Here is a 10,915-nt window from a genome sequence, read left to right as displayed (position 1 = left end):
AAATCGATCTTGGAAAACCAAGACGCTCCCTAGAGCTGGTCAAAGAGATCATCAATCCTCGGGAGTGGGTAACGGTTCTTCACTGTTACCTTATTCAGCTCCCGATAATCTATGCACATCCGGTGCGACCCATCCTTCTTCTTCACAAACAGGATCGGGGCTCCCCAGGGTGAACTACTCGGACGAATAAATCCCATTGTCTAGCAGCTCCTGCAGCTGCGTAGACAACTCATGCATCTCGGGAGGAGCCAGCCGATACGGTGCCTTGGCTATTGGAGCCGCACCAGGAATGAGGTCAATCCTAAACTCCACCTGTCGCTCCGAAGGTATCCTAGGAAGCTCCTCTGGGAAAACATCTGCGAAATCTCTCACCACCGGAACCTCGCTCACGGTCGCATTACCCGCCTCCCGGGTATCCATCACATACGCGACATATCCTGCGCATCCCTATTGAAAGTTGCGTCTAGCCCTCGCTGCTGAACATACTGCGGGTCCGCGCTGTGGCCTCTCACCATGAATCACTAACTCTCCCCCACCTGGGGTCCTGACTCGCACTAGCTACTGTGCGCAATCTATCACTGCCACATTAGGGCTCAACCAGTCCATGCCTATGATCACCTTGTTCCCACGCAACAGAATAGGAACCAAATCTACCAAGTAGCGTTCCTCGAACAAACGCAATACGCAGTTCCGAAATACCATCAATGCTCGCACCGATCGATCATCAACAATTTCTACTTCCAAAGGGCAATCCAACATGCCCGAAGACTCTGGAAACCTCTTGTTAAGCACAAGTGACACAAACGATCGGGATGCACCCGAGTCGAACAACACCTGAACTGGGATACCGTTCACATGGAACGATCCTAACACATATACGTATACCGAGGCACATATCAATATCATAACATCATATAAATAAAATAGAGGGAAAGAATCATACCCGTCACCACATCGGGTGCGGCGCGTGCCTCCTCGGTAGTCAGCTGAAATGCCCGGCTCCTCACCACTGGAGCCTCTGCCTTGCCCTGCTGACCATCTGTGATCCGCAGGGTCACTGGAGTTGGCGCCTTCACTGACGCTGCAACTGTCAACTAGGGGCAATTGGCCTTCTTGTGGCCCCTCTGGTTGCAGTGGAAACAGCAACTCAGATGTCTGTATAGCCGAAATAGGAGTAGTACAATCCCTGCTAAAGTGCCATGTTTTGCCGCACTTGTAGCAGCCTGCTGATCCCATTCGACATGCTCCCTCATGTGTCCTGCCGTATTTCCCACAGTGGCCAGGTCCCCCTTGGCCTTTCGGCCTCCCATCTAATCCCCGGGACTTCTTCCCTGAAGCCCCAATCACCTGCCCCGCCTCTGCTTTCCTCTTCCGAATGTGCTCTAAATCAATATCCCTTTCCCTCACCCTGGCGATCATGGACTCCAGGGTAGGGCAAGCTGAAAAGCTAACATGCTCCCGGATGTCAGCCCGAAGCATATCATGATAATGGGTCCTCCACATATCCTCGTCACCTGCATACTGGGGCACCAACAAAGCCCTCTCCCGGAACTTGGCGGTGATCTCCGCCATAGTCTCAGTCGTCTGCCTCATGTCCAAAAACTCCCTGTTCAGCTGCTGAAGCTCGACAACCGGCGCAAACTCTGCCCTGAACCTGGTCAAAGTCCGACCAGGTCATAGCCTCGATAGCTGAGGCTCCCAACGAGTTACCCACTGACTCCCACCAGTCTCGAGCTTGGTCCCGTAAACACCCTGCTGCATACCTCACCTTCGACCCCTCGGGGCAGAAGCTAGTCAACTGTGCAGACTCGATGTCTGCAATCCATAGTGTGGCGGCAATGGGGTCTTTCACCCCGTGGAAATCCGGCGCACCACTGCCCCTGAAGTCCTTAAAGGACGGTGTGTGAGATCCTGACTGGCCAGATGCCATGTCACTCCTGAACGCCCTGAGGCAATCCTCCATCAACTCAATGATCCCTTCCTTGATCGACCCGAAGATAATGGGGGTCGACTCAAGGTGTGACAACCCAAGTTTGTTCCGTTACATTTCCCCGTTACTGTTAATGGAATATTCCATTTTATAAAAGTTCCGTTAATTAGAGGTCGTCAATTTAATAAACATTTCATTTGTTTACATTTAATATGCCGTTAAGTTGTGATAAATGGGAATAAAAACACATAACACACATTTCCATTTATTTGGAAAATGTTAAGTTTTATTATTACGACCACTAAATCGGGTGCGACCAAAAGCCCCGTATAACGGCAATATTGGGTAGAATTCCACTGAGCTCCAACTCCAACCCATATATAAAGGGGAGTAAACTCCATTTGGAGCTTTTCCACTCTCTCTCTCTCTATACTCTCTCTCTCTCTATAGACCCATTTTCGCCCCGAATCCACAACCAAACGCTTCCCAATTGTAAGTTTCCTTACCCTAGCTTGTTCCAAACATATTGGCTTGTGTTTATACCTCAAAAATCATCCAAGAAGGTATGGAATAAGGAGTTTACGGCCCATGAACAATCTAGGGCCGTAAACCCCTAAAATGATGCCAAACTTGCCTTTAAACTCATCCTTAAGCTTGGAAACTAATTGAGGACCTAGCCTTGGAGTGTTTGATCATTTAAAGCAATCAAAATGAGGCATAAAAGAGAGTTTACAGCCCAAGCACATGCTTAGGCCGTAAACACCTCTAAACTATGTCAAAATGCCTCCAAAACACTCCAAAACCACCCTTAGACTTCATACATAATTTAGGGACTTAGAATTTGGGGTTTTGATCACTTAAACACATCAAAATGAAGGGGAAAAAGGAGTTTATGGCCCAAGTATGTACCAAGGCCGTAAACTCCCCAAAACATGCCCAAATCATGGTTTTAATCCCCCAAAATGGCATCACACTCCATTAGAAATTGCTAGAAAGGTATTAGGGGCTTAAAACTTCATTTAACTCAAAGAATGAGAGTTTACGGCCGTAAACTCCCATAGGAGTGTCCCTAGGCCGTAAAATCCTATAAGGTTCCCTTAGAAGCCTTAAACCCACTCATGCCTTTTATGAAAAGTACTTAGAAAAATCCCATGAACAAGCTAGAAGCCTTAAAACACCCTAGAACCCATCACCATGAGTTTACAGCCGTAAACTCATGGTGAGTAGTCCCTAGGCCGTAAACTATGTGATAAGGGTTTACTCTCGGAGAGTAAACCCCATTCCTTAGCCATACACACCCTTAAATGCTACCCAGGACACCCAAACACCTAACTAAAGTGTTTTCTGCTCCTGTGAGCACGTATATTTGTTTAATTAGTATTAAATATGCTAATTGTATGTGAACATATGTTATCATATGTTAAATACGTCATTGTATGTGTTCAAGTCCTTGCGTGACACCGAACGCCCAAACGGCACCTTCGTCGGACCTACTTACACCAGGTGAGTTCATACCCCTGAATGAACCTTTTAAAGGTTTTTACATGTTTTATAGGGGGAATACAAGTTAAACATGCTAGTTATCATATCCATCACATGTGATTGATAACCCGCATGCACAAGATTTTACCACTTTACGTTGTTTTACCAAGTAGGACACTATAATGGTTTCAATTGTTTCAAAACTCTTACTTATACTGTTTTATCTAAATTCATTTCAAACTGGTTTATGAAAGATTTCCAAAGGTTTTCAAACATATTTTACAGAAGAATACAAATTGTGATTTTCCGTGAGTTTAAAGGCTTTTCATCAAAGTTTCCTTTCACGACATATGTTTTTACTTGTTAGTTACCGCTGCTTCACTTTCATGTATTTCAAACTCCTACTCGATAACGCTTTCACTTCGTGATGCGTTTATACATGTTATTGTCTCTATATCGCTTATACTTATTATTGTCTCTATACCACTTATACCTGTTATTGTCTCTATACCACTTATACCTGTTATTGTCTCTATTTCACTTATACTTGTAGTCACTTATACCTGATAGACGCTCTTACTACACTTATCGTCGTTTCCACTTCGTGATACACTTACACTTGGTACACATATACCTCATAATTCGATTATCCCACTCCGTACAGTTATACTTCACTGTATGATACCACTTGATACACACTCAAGCGTAGTTAGATGTATGTTTGTGCTTGTATAGATGCATATAAATAATGATTGAAGGACTTAGGAAGGCTTGTCCGCCCTATTTCCTTTTCTTTGTTGAGATGTGGTCTGGTGGGATCGGATGTCCATCTGAAGGTCGTTCGATTCATTACTTATATATTATGTACACAAGCATAGATATACAGGAATTCTCTAGTCAGTTCAGTTAAGAGTCTCTACCTCTAGTCTATACTTACATTAGAAACACACTACCCACTGTTTGGAAGTCTCTACCTCTATTACAACACTTACATTAGAAACCCACTCCCCTCTAGAAACATACTATCCTCTATTTGGGGATGCATCTTTGAGACGCGGCCTTCTCCGTCGTCTAGTTGGTAACCAGAGTCTCCTGTAGGGAGAGCGGACATTGTGCGTATAGATGTATATGGGATTGACACCTCCGCACCACCCTGACTGCTAGCTATAGTCCGCGGCTCACCAAGCCAAGGGGTGACAAATGTCACATTATATAGACGCTTGTAGGGCGTCTGGTACTCTAGTGTCGGTTATTATGGTTACGAGTATCCCGGGTTACCTTGTAATTCATGGCCTTAAGGTAACGGTATTTCACCAGCAATTTACACTGTATGCTGGTATCTCACTTTCCAGAGTCACACTGTTTAGACCTTGCAAGATGTATCTTTCATTTGATACTGTATGCGGTCTGTATTCTCTGTTTTAGACCTTACGAGACGCATCATTCATTTGATGCTGTCTAGGGTCTGTATTCACTGTATCCACTATTATCCTGTATTCACAGTTTTGACCTTACAAGACGTATCTTTCATTTGATACTGTTTGGGGTCTGTCTTCACTCTTTTTGACCTTACAAGACGTATCTTTCATTTGATATTGTCTGGGGTCTGTGTCTCTATTTGTTAGACTGAACCAGGCGTATCGTTCATTCGATACTTTCCTGGAGTCTATGATTCCTTTGCCTTAGTCAGCAGTCCTCACTGCTGAGGCATATGTTATTTCCCTGTCGTCTCTTGCTTTCTTTAATAATCAAATTCAGTATTTTGATAATGATATCAATTAAGGGAAAACCACTTTTTACCACATATCACTGACCAGTCTTGGTAGAAGGCTGCTTTGATTAAAGAAAATATAGGATTTTATGGAAAGAACTCTAATACATTGTAAACACTTAAACTATTACTTTATGAAGTTATTTGAATGAAATGTCACTAAATACTTATGAACTCACCAGCATTTGTAAAAATGCTGATACTCGCTTTTCAAATAACTTGTATTCTTAGGTTAGCATTTGACAGGTACATCTCGGATTTGTTGGTGAAGATAGCTTAGTACTGCGTTGTATCTATTCGATTACTTGTATTACTTTGATGTATTGATGTAACCATGTAAAACTATTACTATTAATGCAATGTTTTGTTGTACTTTGATTACTATAATGCATGTGTTGTGATACTTGACATGACGTCATCCACCCCAGAACGTTTCCGCCGTTCCGGTTTTGGGGTGTGACACAAGGATACCCCTGGTGATCTCTAACGCGATGAACTCGCGTAGTCCCTCATCTACCGGCTCGGAACCTGATCCCGAACCTGACCCCTCTCCTGAACCGCCATCTATCAGCCTCGATCGTAGTACCACCATTCTGCAATACATAAATAACAATCATTAGTGATATTTATACTTCTTGAGGGATCACAACCACTTACAAGTTCCCTGGTCTTATCTTGGCCTTCCTTGGTTTGGGTACGGATCCTCTGCTTTCAGTAGTACGGGCCCATACTACCTTCCATATCTATCCGTTTCTTCTTGAAGGACTACCTCGACTCCACCAGATTCCTTCCATTACTGCTGATCACTGTTATACTCATCCTAGGCTTGCCCTAGGGAAATCTCCGACTCTACTCTATCCAGTCCTCAGCTGCTGCGGGCCTCCTTGTAATGCCAATTAGCCACCACCCAAATACCATCACATGTGATGAGGCTCAGATAATCCTTCGAGTACCCGACTCATCCCTACAACGGTTGGACTCAAACAAGAGCTACGTAGTAGGGGAAAATCCGATACTCTAAGATTATTCAACCCTGATCACATGTGCGTGACGTATTCGCCTAGTGGCTAACTCCCATTATTCAGAGTCCCACAAAGCACGTAGCAAGCAGCATTTAGACAAGGGTAAGCTCATACTACCAGGCATAACCTAATCAGGCTATCATATTCGCTGTCTACTTAATACTAGCATGCAATTCTCATACAACTGGAACACATATAGCAGGCACATAAGGCATCACTCCCAGATCCTTAGTCCTATTCTAGCATGCTGTTCTACAAAAGCTGATAAATATAACATAAACTTATATGGGTACTTTGGGGAATACTTACTTGAGCTCGGCCGGTCGTGCACATCACACACTTCGTTCTTTCTCAAACATTTTTCTTAGCTCTTAGAAAACATTTCTTTTTGGAAAATCTTTTACTCCCTCGATTTGAGTTCAGACACCCTCGAAGGTGAGTTCGAATCCATCAAACCAGAGCTCTGATACCAACTTGTAACACCCCAAAATTACCGGTTAAAAATTTCATTTTTAATTTAGGTTAAAACGTAAAACATCATTACAAAACATTCATGATAATAATCCATGTCTGAAAACCGGTGACATCATAATAAGAATTCAGAGTACATCCCAGAAAATCTATAGTGCGGAAAAAAAAAGTGTGTGTGTGATATGCTGCTAACGCGCCGGCTCTTTTCCCTTAGCTGAAGAGGTACCTGAAACCAAAACTGTAAACTGTAAGCATAAAGCTTAGTGAGTTCCCCAATAATACCTCATACCATGCAAGCATACAACAAACAACATTCAACTAGGAGTTACGAGCCTCGCCCACACTCGGGAAGATACGGGCCCTGCCCACACTTCGCTAGCCGGGAGATACGGGCCTCGCCCACACTTATGAAGATACGGGCCCTTCCTACACTTTGCTATCTGGGAGATACGGGCCTTGCCCACACTTACGAAGATACGAGCCCTGCCCACACTTCGCTATCTGGGAGATACGGGCCTAGCCCACACTCCACTCTCGGAGAGATACGGGCCTTGCCCACACTCAACCGCCAACTCATATTATACAAGTATCACACAGACAACAAGTACAGACAACTCTATCATACCGTCCCATATATCATACTCGACTAAACCCAGAGATACGGGTTCGACCCACACTCTATTACTAACATCTCGTCTACACGGGTTGGCCTTGGTGCCTTAGACCCGTTCCTACTGGAAAGGAAACTCACCTCGAAATAGCTGCTGGTCTGTGTGGGAATCGACTGTCTGCTGCTGCTGCTGCTCCAGAAATCCTCCGGCTGTAATTCCCATAACATACTCAATCAATCAGTGCTAACTGTCATTTGGGTAAAATGACCATTTTACCCCTGATCATGTCATAAGACAAGGTCAGAGTCAACTTTCAGTTGACCCGACTCGCCGAGTTGGCTCGCCAACTCACCGAGTCCCTATTCAATCGACTGCCCTGGATCCCGTCCCTACTCGTCGAGTTAGACGTTGACTCGACGAGTTCTCCTTCTAAACTGAGGTTCAAGTCCTTCATCCTACTCACCGAGTTCTATGAATAGCTCGACAAGTTCATCTTCATCTGATGAACACTTATGCTGAGACTCGCCAAGTTGTACGAACAACTCGCCTAGTCTGATCTTGATCTAATGAGATTGCCTTGAACTCGCCGAGTCGGGGCAATGACTCGCCGAGTCCCTTTATGGATGAGTTCGGCTTCCAACTCACTGAGTCACACCCCGTGACCCGCTACTCTACTCGACACAATGAAAAGGGGACAAACTCGGAGACTCGCGAGCAGACTCACCGAGTCAGATGAACGACTCGCCGAGTCGTTACCATGCACTCACTATATACGCGATGCTGCTCGATTCCAGTCCATGCCATTCACAAATCTGGGTTCCTAGAGCATGAATAACACGTAAAGTTTCAAACTTTACGTGTAAATATTCCTCAATGAGAGTTTTAGGGTTCAAAATGCACCAAAAGAGTAGATCTAGGGTGTACAAGCAACATGGGTCCATAAAGGCAGTGGATCCAAGCTCCTGGAGCTCGATTCCACCTAGATCTAGAGGCTAATCAGCCTAAAACGAACCCTCCATATACACAAGCTTGGAAAATGGATCAAGAAGGACTTTAATGGGGCCATAAGCATGAAAACATGGGGGAAAACGAGCCATACCTTAGTGAACAATCTGAGATAGCTCAAGGATGCTTGACCTCCTCTTCTTCTTCTTCTTGATCTCCTTTCCTACTCACTCCAAACTTCAAGAGGACACACCAATGGCTTCAAACCCACAAAAACGAGGCTTAGAACGAGGTGTAGGGCTCTGAGGGTGAATGGAGGCTGGCTTGGGGCGGAAAGAGTGATTAAATAGGGTGCAAACCCCTGAAAATTAGGGTTTCATCCAACAACGGTGACTCGCCGAGTCGCCAACTTATAACGTGTCCCGGGTCCCGTCTCTACTCGGCGAGTCGGACCTATGACTCGCCGAGTCCAAGGCTAAAAATAGAAAATACTCAAATAAGATTTACGTACCAGGAACCAGGTGCTACACCATAGATGGGCCATAGTTTGGGCCTAGATGGTTCTACGATATTAGGCCTTAGAATGAGACATGTTGGACCAGACTGGGCAATTGGGCCTTAAGCGAAGTCCATGTGGAGGTTTTGGCCCAATTTGGAAAATTGGGCCATATGTTGGCCTTTGATCCCTAGTTGACTTTGGGCCTATGGATTGGACCTGGGGCTTGGGTAAGCCAAGCTTGGGGTAATGTAGTAATTATCTAAAGTATGTAATTATAGTTATGTAGTGGAACCCAATTATTAATTGGGTGTTATTTTGATATTGACAGATCGGGAATCTATCATCTAGCAGTTAGGGTCGAGTTTGCGGGACTTCAGCAGTGTGGGATTGAGTATGCGGGACTTCAGCAGTGTGAGGTGGGTTTCCTTCCAGTAGGAACGGGTCTACGGCCACAATGTCGGCCCGTCTAGTTAACAATCAGTCTCGGACTTCGGTCCGATGCAGTACATCAGGGTGCTTGATGTCTTTGTGATTCAAGCATGTCTATGTGTTATGTGTTCCGGACTTCGGTCTGATGTAGTATGCAGTATATGTGTTTACGCTAATTGATGTGTTATGCTATGCTATGTTCAGTCAGTTCCGGACTTCGGTCCGATGCAGTCAGTTCCGGACTTCGGTCCAATGCAGTTAGTTCCAGACTTCGGTCCGATGCAGGGGACAAGGTCCCAATCAGTTCCGGACTTTGGTCCGATGCAGGGGCAAGGCCCTGGTTAGTTTCCGGACTTTGGTCCGATGAAGTTTCGGGATTTCGGTCCGATGCAGTGGGCAGGGCCCAATATGTGCTTATTATGTTATTGTGTGGTATGTGGTAGTTTGGGGGAGCTCACTAAGCTTCGTGCTTACAGTTTCGGTTTTGGTTTCAGGTACTCAGTTTTCAAAAGAGGAGCTCGGGAAGATTGCAGTGCACACACCATTTGTTCAGCCTGGGATGTTTATACTCTGATATACTTGACAATTGTTATAATATTGTGAGATACATTGCTTATGATTTTTATATGAGGTTTATCGACTATGGTTTTTATTATTAAATTTAACGGAATTTTCAGACTATATTTTTGGGATGTTACACACTTTCTGGTAATAAAGCTTCCCTCTTGACTTGTGATTTCCTAGATCTTATTATGGTTATTTTGGGCTAAGAAGCTTGACCATTGGGATTGGACGTCCCAAGTTGATTCAGCTTCAGATCTAGGACCTTGAAGGGTCCTCATGGCATAAAGGTGCCATCTTTAGGGCCATGAGAACCCCATGCATGCTAAAACCTCCATTGTTGGCCTTTTAAGCACCATTGATACATGCATGCACGTAAAGTCCATAACTTTACGTGTTAAATCAACCATAGAAACCCAGATATACCTTTTGGACACGAGTTGTACATTAGAAATTGAGTTATAGACTTGGACAATAGGCGAATCGACAAGTTGTTCTTGGAACTCACCGATTCCAGGGCTTGAGTCCCCAATCTGTCGTGGTTCAAAGGAGCCCAGTTAAGCGAAAGTGGTGACTTAGACAAATCCAGAGGAGTGACTCGATGTAGTAAGACATAGCCATAATCTGGAAACCATGAGACTCGACGAGTGTAAGAACACACTCGGCGAGTCCAAGTCAATCTTCTTACCCACAAGAACAGACTCGACGAGTTGTTCATATGATGAAGGAGGACTCGACGAGTTGTTCTTACAACTCGGCGAGTCAGATGAAGGTTGACTCGATGTTATAGAAGGAGAACTCGTCGAGTTTTTGCTAAACTCGACGAGTAGAGTCGAGTGGGGAAATAGAAGAAAGGATAGGGACTCAGTGAGTAGGAGGCCCAACTCGGTGAGTCAGGTAAACTGATAGTTGATTTGTCCATGGGTAAATAGTCACTTTACCCTAAGATTTGTTATCAGTTCTGACTAAGTGTCTTTATGGAAATTTTAGCCAGGGAGTTGCTGGAGCAGCTGTCAGACTCTTCCCGCTCAGTTTTTCAGTAGTGAGTTTCACAAGGTGAGTTTCCTTTAGTAGGAACGAGTCTAAGGCACCAAGGATGGCCCGTAGCATGTTATGATTAGTAGATGAGAGTGGACGGGGCCCGTAATTCCCGATAGCAGAATTTGGTTATGATATACATCTGAATGATAGATC

This window comes from Lactuca saligna, chromosome 5, assembly GCF_052625555.1.
Source record: "Lactuca saligna cultivar CGN05327 chromosome 5, ASM5262555v1, whole genome shotgun sequence".
Lineage (NCBI taxonomy): Eukaryota > Viridiplantae > Streptophyta > Magnoliopsida > Asterales > Asteraceae > Lactuca > Lactuca saligna.
The sequence above is the reverse complement of the archived record's forward strand: the minus strand, read 5'-3'. Positions refer to the sequence as shown.